General features: G+C 42.4%; 1 long non-coding RNA gene across 2 annotated transcripts; it reads left to right on the top strand.

Moving 5' to 3' along the window:
- Positions 1-3,216: 3,216 nt before the first annotated feature.
- Positions 3,217-9,033, top strand: LOC118370566 (uncharacterized). Of its 2 annotated transcripts, none has more exons than XR_004822825.2 (3): positions 3,217-3,319; positions 3,556-3,693; positions 8,907-9,033. It is a non-coding gene; the product is annotated as an uncharacterized LOC118370566 (long non-coding RNA). The 2 variants fall into 2 exon arrangements; XR_008108585.1 differs by having other exon boundaries at positions 8,885-8,995.
- Positions 9,034-9,413: the final 380 nt, after the last annotated feature.

Below are 9,413 nucleotides of genomic sequence, written 5' to 3'. Positions count from 1 at the left end.
GTGATCCGGTTCTTGCTGCTGGCCTTGGCAATGGTGAGTGTGTGTGAAAAAGAGTGCCACCAACTGGTGATGGTCTCTGACAGAGGTGCCGGTTTAGTATAGGTACAGGACGGAAATGACCAGCAGGAGACAGATGCACAGCTCATACATTTATTGCCACACCACACCGGACAGAGAAGGTAGTACAAGAAGGAGATTGAATGTGAATAGTATAAGTGGTTTCTTAAACCGAGACAGAAATACACAGTGTATTACAATATGTTATATCAAATCAAATCAAAGTGTATTTGTTACGTGCGCCGAATAAAACAGATGTAGACCTTACAGTGAAATGCTTACTTACAAGCTCGAACCAATAGTGCAAAAAAGGTATTAGGTGAACAATAGGTAAGTAAAGAAATAAAACAACAGTAAAAAAACAGTTGAAAATAACAGTAGCGAGGCGTTATACAGACACCGGTTAGTCAGGCTCATTGAGGTATGTATGTGCATGTAGATATGGTTAATGTGACTATGCATATATAATGAAGAGAGTAGCAGTAGCATAAAAGAGGGGTTGGCGGGTGGTGGGTGGCGGGACACAATGCAGATAGCCCGGGTAGCCAATGTGGGGGAGCGCTGGTTGGTCGGGCCAATTTAGGTAGTATGTACATGAATGTATAGTTAAAGTGACTATGCATATATGATAAACAGAGAGTAGCAGCAGTGTAAAAGAGGGGTTGGGGGGGCACACAATGCAAATAGTCCAGGTAGCCATTTGATTACCTGTTCAGGAATCTTATGGCTTGGGGGTAAAACTGTTGAGAAGCCTTTTTGTCCTAGACTTGGCACTCCGGTACCGCTTGCCATGCGGTAGTAGAGAGAACAGTCTATAACTGGGGTGGCTGGGGTCTTTGACACTGCCTGGTGTAGAGTTCCTGGATAGCAGTAAGCTATAGGAATAGTAATGCTATGGTAGCAACATAGGCAGCAATAGAGGGTAATGGAATATATACAGCGATTAACAAAGGGCTAACAGGGGCTATGTACAGGGGCTAGGCTAACCTAACGCAAAATAGGAACCAGGCCGACTAGCATTAACAGTTAGCATGCTAGGCTAGTAGGCCAAAGTCAATGGGTTACTACACAGTAGAGCTACTAGCATTGGCTAGTAGGGCTAGCATAGTACACAGTATGGCTGTATAGACAATAGCAGCTAGCAGTGGCGTGCTCAATCAAATTGTATTTGCGCCAAATATAACAGGTGCAGACTTTCATCATGAAATGCTTACTTACGAGCCCTTTCCCAACAATACAGAGTTAAAAAGTAAAGAAAATGTGCTAAATAAAAATAGGAAATAGTAATACAATAAAATAACAATAACAAGGCTATATACAAGGAGTACCACTACCGAGTCAATGTGCAGGGGTAGGAGGTCATTGAGGTAATATCTACATGTAGTTAGGGGTAAAAAGTGACTAGGCAATCAGGACAATTAACAGAGTACGAGCAGTGTATGTTAAAGTGTGTCTATATATATATATGTGTGTGTGTGTGTGTGTGTGTGTGTGTGTGTGTGTGTGTGTGCGTGTGTGCATGCGTGCGTGCATGTGTGTGTGGCGTCAATATGCGTGTGTGTTTTGTGTTAGCGTATGTCTGTGTGTTTGTTTGTGTTGGAGTGTCAATGTAGTATGTGTGAGTGTGTGGGTAGATTCCAGTGAGTACGCATTGAGCCATTGCAAGTGCAAAAAAAAGGGTATCAATGCAAATAGTCCAGGTAGCCAGTCTTAGGTAGAAGCTGTTCAGGAGACTTTTGATCTCAGATTGTGTTCCGGTATCGCTTGCCATGCGGTAGCAGAGAGAACAGTCTCTGACTTGGGAGGACTGGAGTCTTTCACCCTTTTTAGGGCATTCCTCTGACATTGTCTGGTATTAAGGTCCTGGATGGCAGGGAGTTCGGCCCCAGTGAAGTACTGGGCCGTACGCACTACCCTCTGTAGGTCCTTACGGTCAGATGCCAAGCAGTTGCAATACCAAGCAGTGATGCAGCCAGTCAAGATGGTCTCAATGGTGCAGCTGTAGAACCTTTTGAGGATCTGAGTGCCCATGCCAAATCTTCTCAGCCTCCTGGGCGAAGAAACGTTGTCGTGCCCTCTTCACGACTGTATTGATCCTTAGTAATGTGGAAACTAATGCCAAGGGAAGGGTTCCTATATTGAAAGAGCTAGAGTCCCACAGTTTCTGGCTCTAACTCCCAGGGTTAGATAGAGGGTTAAAGTCTGAAGGGTTTTTGTGTGTTTGTGTGTGCACTACAAAGGGAGTACGGTGCCCAAATGGCAAACACTCAACCCTCTGTCTGTTGTCCACAGGTCAGAGGTGAAAGCCAGGCAGGATGTGAAACCAGACATCTGCCAGCCTCCGTTCAATGACTACCGGCAGCCCCCCGTCGACTACCGGCACCCTCCAGTGACTGATTACCGGCAGCCGCCCACACTGGACCTCCGGCACCCTCCTCCCCTCATCGACTACAGACAGCACTCGCTGCACAGTTTCCCCCAGACATCCGACCACAGGTAAGAGTGAATATCCCAGACTTCCCTACTACAGTACACACCATACCATAGCCCAGAATTAGCACAGAATTCCATAGTACAAACAACACACAAAAACTGCACAGCTTCCACTGGCACAGTTCCCCCATAATTCAGACCATAGGTAAGACTACTACACATCAACATTAAGACTATAAATCCCAGAATCCCCTTTAACAGACAAAACTCAGTGGACAGTTGCATTTAGGGATTCACCCCAGACTTCAGACCAGTGCCGATCCGAGTATCCCCTACTACACACCACAGGTAAGACAACACACCCCATAATCCCATATAACAGACAAGTAAAACTACACATCCCAGACTACAGAAAGGTTATTGGTTGGCTATGTATTGGCTTTAATGAATGTTGGTTATTGGTTGTGTGTTGTGCACAGGACTTTGACTACTTCACGGTAGAGCTGGAGAAGAGCTGGCAGCGTAGCCTAGTGGCTAGAGCGTTGGACTAGTAACCGTAAGGTTGCGAGTTCAAACCCCCGAGCTGACAAGGTACAAATCTGTCGTTCTGCCCCTGAACAGACAGTTAACCCACTGTTCCCAGGCCGTCATTGAAAATAAGAATATGTTCTTAACTGACTTGCCTGGTTAAATAAAGGTAAAAAAAAAAAAAAAAAAGAGCGTGAAGGGTTTTGGCTTCAGTATCTGTGGGGGGCGGGAGTACAAGATGGATCTGTTTGTGCTGCGGCTCGCCGAGGATGGGCCGGCCATCCGCAATGGCAGAATGAGGGTAAGTGACATCACTTCTTGTCCTGTCTGCAATGCAGCCACATTATTTTCCATCTCAATAGTGATGCAGTACTTCATACAGTATGACATCTCTATGCTCATACTGTCCCATCCTTACTTTCTCTTTTTAATCGCTTTTTCTCTCCTCTCGAACTCTCCCTCTCTCGATTTCTATCTCTCCCCCACTCTCTCTCTATCTCACTGCCTCTCCCCTCTATCTCTCGCTCTCTCTCTCAGGTGGGGGATCAAATCATTGAGATAAATGGGGATAGTACCCGAGACATGACTCACGCCCGGGCCATCGAGGTGATCAAGACAGGGGGTGGTGGGTGAGACTGCTGCTGAAGAGAGGCACAGGACAGGTGCCTGAGTATGGTGGGTATCCACCAAACACACCTCCCATATTTATTTCTCTTTCTCGTGCTTTCCTTATCTTGCTCTATCAATTTATCTCTCTCTTTAATTACATTTTTCATCTTTTTGTTTCTGGGTGACAGTCTGTTTTTTGCTCTCGTTATTTAATGTAATTATTGTTCTCTCTCTCTCTCTCTCTCTCTCTCTCTCTCTCTCTCTCTCTCACAATGTTTTCTGTTGAAGATTCACTTATATTTTCAACCATGCATTGCTGCTTTTTCTTCTTGATTATTTCAAGGCTTGTTGCAGCTGTAATCCGCTGCTCTGCTCACTTCTGCATTTACCATCAACGTTTCTCTCTCTCACTCTCACTCTCACTCACTCACTCACTCACTCACTCACTCACTCACTCACTCACTCACTCACTCACTCACTCACTCACTCACTCACACATCACTGCAAATGTTACAACCACTGTTACGGCACAGTCACGAGTCATGACAGCAGTCAAATTTGACTTGAATGGTGAGTCACAGTAACTAGACTTCTCCAAAACTGTGCTCTGATGCAGCTGATGGTCATTAATAGCCTACCAAATGTGTTACAGTTTTTCTCAATTGCTAAAACACAATTTCTGAAACCTTGCTCCATTTCCTGAAAACATTAAACACAAAACCTCATCTTCAACCACTATTTACATAACCTCTGACTCCTCTCGCAAAATGAAATATTCGCCTCAAAACATTTTTTACCTGTGTTCAAAATCAAACATTGCTCTCAAATCATATAAACAAAGTGATCAAAATTATATACACTCTAAAGCAGTCAGTAAACGATACACGGAAAAATAGAAAACACATTGTTCAAAACATACAATTCTCAGGGAGAAGTACATTTTTAATATAAAAAAATATTGAGATTTTTCAGTCATTGTCTTTTGATGAACGAAAACATGTTCCATCATAGTAGCTCTAATTGTATCAGAAATTACAACTCTGCTTGGCTCTTTGCAATTTATTTTTTTGTTCTTCCTCCTCCTTGTACCCCTATTTTTACAGTACTGTACCCTGCATCTCACAAACTTGTCCTTTGTCTCTGTGATACTGTAATTCTTGTGCTTTGTTGATATGAACCTGCAACCAGTCAAAATCTATTGAACAGTCAGTACTGTTAATAAATGGAAAGAACAATGTTCAGGGCCATACAATTTGTCCATTGTACAGTATACAGCCTACAATGCACTGTACGTATACAATACTAAAAGGGACAACAATCAAAAGAGTAAACATGTGACCAATGTGCTTCTTCTTGTCTTTGGGCTGGGTCAGGCCAGAGCACTTCATCGACATCACAAGCAATATTGTCCCTCCTGAGGCAACGGGGGAAGAAGCCTCTTGGGTGCCGTATCCAGCCCTGACATGATTCCTCACCTATATCACCACAGGCTAAATCCATGGCTTGCAGCAGATTTACTTTGGTGTAGGGTTGTCTATCATACACTTTCCATCTCCAAGAGGAGAAAAACTCCTCAATCGGATTCAGGAAAGGTGTGTATGGAGGGAGGTACAAGTTCATAAACTGCCCATTGATGTTAAACCATTCCCTTACAGCAGCTGGGTGGAAACTGACATTGTCCCACACTATCACATAGGTGGGAATGGGATTCTCATTCTGTTCTTGAACCTGCTGCTCAAATAAAATATATCTTAGATTGGCAATTAATCTTAGAGGGTGTTACAGTGGGGAGAACAAGTATTTGATACACTGCCGATTTTGCAGGTTTTCCTACTTACAAAGCATGTAGAGGTCTGTAATTTTTATCATAGGTACACATCAACTGTGAGAGACGGGAAATCCAGAAAATCACAAGTATCTGATCACCTACCAACCAGTAAGAATTCCGGCTCTCACAGACCTGTTAGTTTTTCTTTAAGAAGCCCTCCTGTTCTCCACTCATTACCTGTTTTAACTGCACCTGTTTGAACTCGTTACCTGTATTAAAGACACCTGTCCACACACTCAATCAAACAGACTCCATCCTCTCCATAATGGCCAAGACCAGAGAGCTGTGTAAGGACATCGGGGATACAATTGTAGACCTGCACAAGGCTGGGATGGGCTACAGGACAATAGGCAAGAAAAGAAAACCATTAGTAACACACTACGCCGTCATGGATTAAAATCCTGCAGCGCATGCAAGGTCCCCCATCTCAAGCCAGCGCATGTCCAGGCCCATCTGAAGTTTGCCAATAACCATCTGGATGACCCAGAGGAGGAATGGGAGAAGATAATGTGGTCTGATGAGACGAAAATAGAGCTTTTTGGTCTAAACTCCACTCGCCGTGTTTGGAGGAAGAAGAAGGATGAGTACAACCCTAAGAACACCATCCCAACCATGAAGCATGGAGTTGGAAACATCATTCTTTGGGGATGCTTTTCTGCAAAGGGGACAGGACGACTGCACCGTATTGAGGGGAGGATGGATGGGGCCATGTATCGCAAGATCTTGGCCAACAACCTCCTTCCCTCAGTAAGAGCATTGAAGATGGGTCGTGGCTGGGTCTTCCAGCATGACAACGACCCGAAACACACAGCCAGGGCAACTAAGGAGTAGCTCCGTAAGAAGCATCTCAAGGTCCTGGAGTGGCCTAGCCAGTCTCCAGACCTGAACCCAATATAAAATCTTTGGAGGGAGCTGAAAGTCTGTATTGCCCAGCGACAGGCCCGAAACCTGAAGGATCTGGAGATGGTCTGTATGGAGGAGTGGGCCAAAATCCCTGCTGCAGTGTGTGCAAACCTTGTCAAGAACTACAGGAAACGTATGATCTCTGTAATTGCAAACAAAGGTTTCTGTACCAAATATTAAGTTCTGCTTTTCTGATGTATCAAATACTTATGTCATGCAATAAAATGCAAATTGATTACTCAAAAATCATACAATGTGATTTTCTGGATTTTTGTTTTAGATTCTGTCAATTCAATTCAAGGGCTTTATTGGCATGGGAAATGTGTTAACATTGCCAAAGCAAGTGAGGTAGACAACATACAAAGTGAATATATAAAGTGAAAAACTGTCTTTCACCTATGTACCTATGATAAAAATTACAGACCTCTACATGCTTTGTAAGTAGGAAAACCTGCAAAATCGGCAGTGTAATACTTGTTCTCTCCTGACTGCATAATTAGCTAAATGAGTCCAGGCTACTGAGAACTTTGTTTCAGCCAATGAGTTTTAGTGTTTTAGCAATTGAGAATAACAGTCAGTCGCTAATGGCCTGGAACTCAGCGCTCTATTGTCCCTCAATGCAAATGCCATCAAAAATCAGATCAAACACGAGAGCCCTGCATTCAGAGTTTGAGTAGAAGAGGATTAGCTCATGCGCAGGGAGAGCCAGCTCCTCATAGCTGGTTGATGCATAGAATGAAATAAGTGTTCCTTTAAGCCCATGTTACGCAACATTTCAATAGGCTATGCTATGCAAATGCACGACAACTGTTTTGGTGTCCTCTATTTCAAAGAGGAGGATCCCATAAGCTTTGTATAGGCTAGCCCTACTATGTTTTTCTCAACTTTTCCTAATTTGAATCACATTGCTTCACTTTACAACCGGAGTAGCCTACCTGGCTGGCATGAAAATGAACCTTGGGAAAAGAGTCCTCCATTCGCTATTTAAGTGCATTATAGATGGTCTTTAACAGGTGCATGAAAATGGCCCATTCTAAATCAAAACTAATTTCACACATATTATTTAGTATATGTAAAGACAAGATTAAATTGAGAAAAGCCTGATGGCTGAGAATATTATCAAGTGCTTGTCAAATTGTGACCGATAGACAGATGAAGTGTGTGCAGCCTGCGCAAGAAGCAGAGCAGAGCGCACACACCTCATTAATCTTTCATTAACATCTAGGCCTTTCATGCGTCTTTTTTCAAATCATCATTAGAGTCGCACCATACTGTCACGATCGTTGTATGGAGTAGACCAAAGTTGGTGTGAATCCATTATTTTATTCAATGACGAAAAAAAATTAAACAAACATGACGCTATGACAACGAGTGCAGACACAGGTAACTACACATAGACAATAACCCACGAACCACAATACAAAACAGGCTACCTAAATATGGTTCCCAATCAGAGACAACGACAAACACCTGCCACTGATTGAGAACCATATCAGGCCAAAACACATAGAAACAGACTAACTAGACATGCAACATAGAATGCCCACTCATATCACACCCTGACCAAACAAAACATAGAAACAAACAACGCAAATGATGGTCAGAGTGTGACATACAGTTGCATAAATAACTCTGAATTAAGCATATAGGAGAAACTGTTTCAAATTATCACTTTGTTAACTGCTCAACACAGAATAGCCGCGCACTCCATCGGAAATCATTTAAAAAATATATCCCTTCTATTTTATTCAGCTATTTTCAGTTGTATTCTTCTTACTATAAAATAATATAAGTAATGCTACAGGAATTATAAGCAAATCTTATCTGCTAAATGTTAGGCCCTTGAAACCACAGCTATATGGCATAGCCAGATCAGGGCCTAAGATGAGGACAACTCAGAATATGCTAGTCTGTTCTTCTGAAATAGGCTACATTTTCTTCAAATCATGTTTCTTTAGACCTGCTTAAAATATATAATTTATTGTGATGGTGTTGGCTATATTAAATGCATTTATGAAACTTTTTCAAATGTAGATTTTCCAAACGGTCTTCATCAGTGGCTTGTAGGTTATGCGTGGAAGCCCGGAGATGCTAAAAGTGTTCATGTTAATTAGTGGTCAATTACCGTGAGACCAGCAGTTATTTGCATGACAGTTACTGGCTGACAAAATTGTATGACCTCCACAGCCCTAACCATGATGTTTGCTATTAACAGCAGATAATACCTCACATTTTTTATAACTACCTGCTCTTACTGCTGCTGCCCTGTGGAACCTGAAATACATATTAACTGATACAACAAAAGCTTTAGCTAATTCAATCTGCTTCCATAACCCGACATTCAAACAGCATCTACTTTATGTCTGATCTTTTGTTAATATTCTTCTGTCCTCTGTATTTCTCTCAAGTATAACCAATGCCCAGTCTTCTGCCGATGCTTTCTGCATATCAAACTATACTTTGTGAGCTAACAGTTGTGAAAGGGTCTATTTTTAACCCCTGCTTTAACTCTAATGATTGGTATAGGCTTTTTCTCCCCTTCCCTTAGGAATGGTACCTTCCAACCTCTCCATGTGCATGAAAAGTGACACGCTAAATTCCCCCTATTTCTTCCTAATGGGCCACTCTAAAGACACGGGTCGTGAAAATCTGCATGTCTTTCTCTCCATTCTGACTCTAATTTAAACCTGTGTGTGTTTGTGTGCGTGCGTGCGTGTGTGAGTTTGTGCAAGTGTGTGTGCGGGCATGTATCAGTGGGGCAAATAGTCAGCCACCTATTGTGCAAGTTCTCCCACTTAAAAAGATGAGAGAGGCCTGTAATTTTCATCATAGGTACACTTCAACTATGACAGACAAAATTAGAAAAAAAATCCAGAAAATCACATTGTTGGATTTTTTATGAATTTTTTTGCAAATTATGGTGGAAAATAAGTATTTGGTCAATAACAAAAGTTTAACTCAATACTTTGCTATATACCCTTTTGGGCAATGACAGAGCAGTGATGTTTTGGGGCTGTTGCTGGGCAACACAGACTTTCAACTCCCTCCAAAGATT

The sequence above is a fragment of the Oncorhynchus keta genome, unplaced genomic scaffold, assembly GCF_023373465.1.
Source record: "Oncorhynchus keta strain PuntledgeMale-10-30-2019 unplaced genomic scaffold, Oket_V2 Un_contig_2186_pilon_pilon, whole genome shotgun sequence".
In the NCBI taxonomy this organism is placed as follows: domain Eukaryota; kingdom Metazoa; phylum Chordata; class Actinopteri; order Salmoniformes; family Salmonidae; genus Oncorhynchus; species Oncorhynchus keta.
This window is presented reverse-complemented; position numbering and strand designations above follow the sequence as displayed.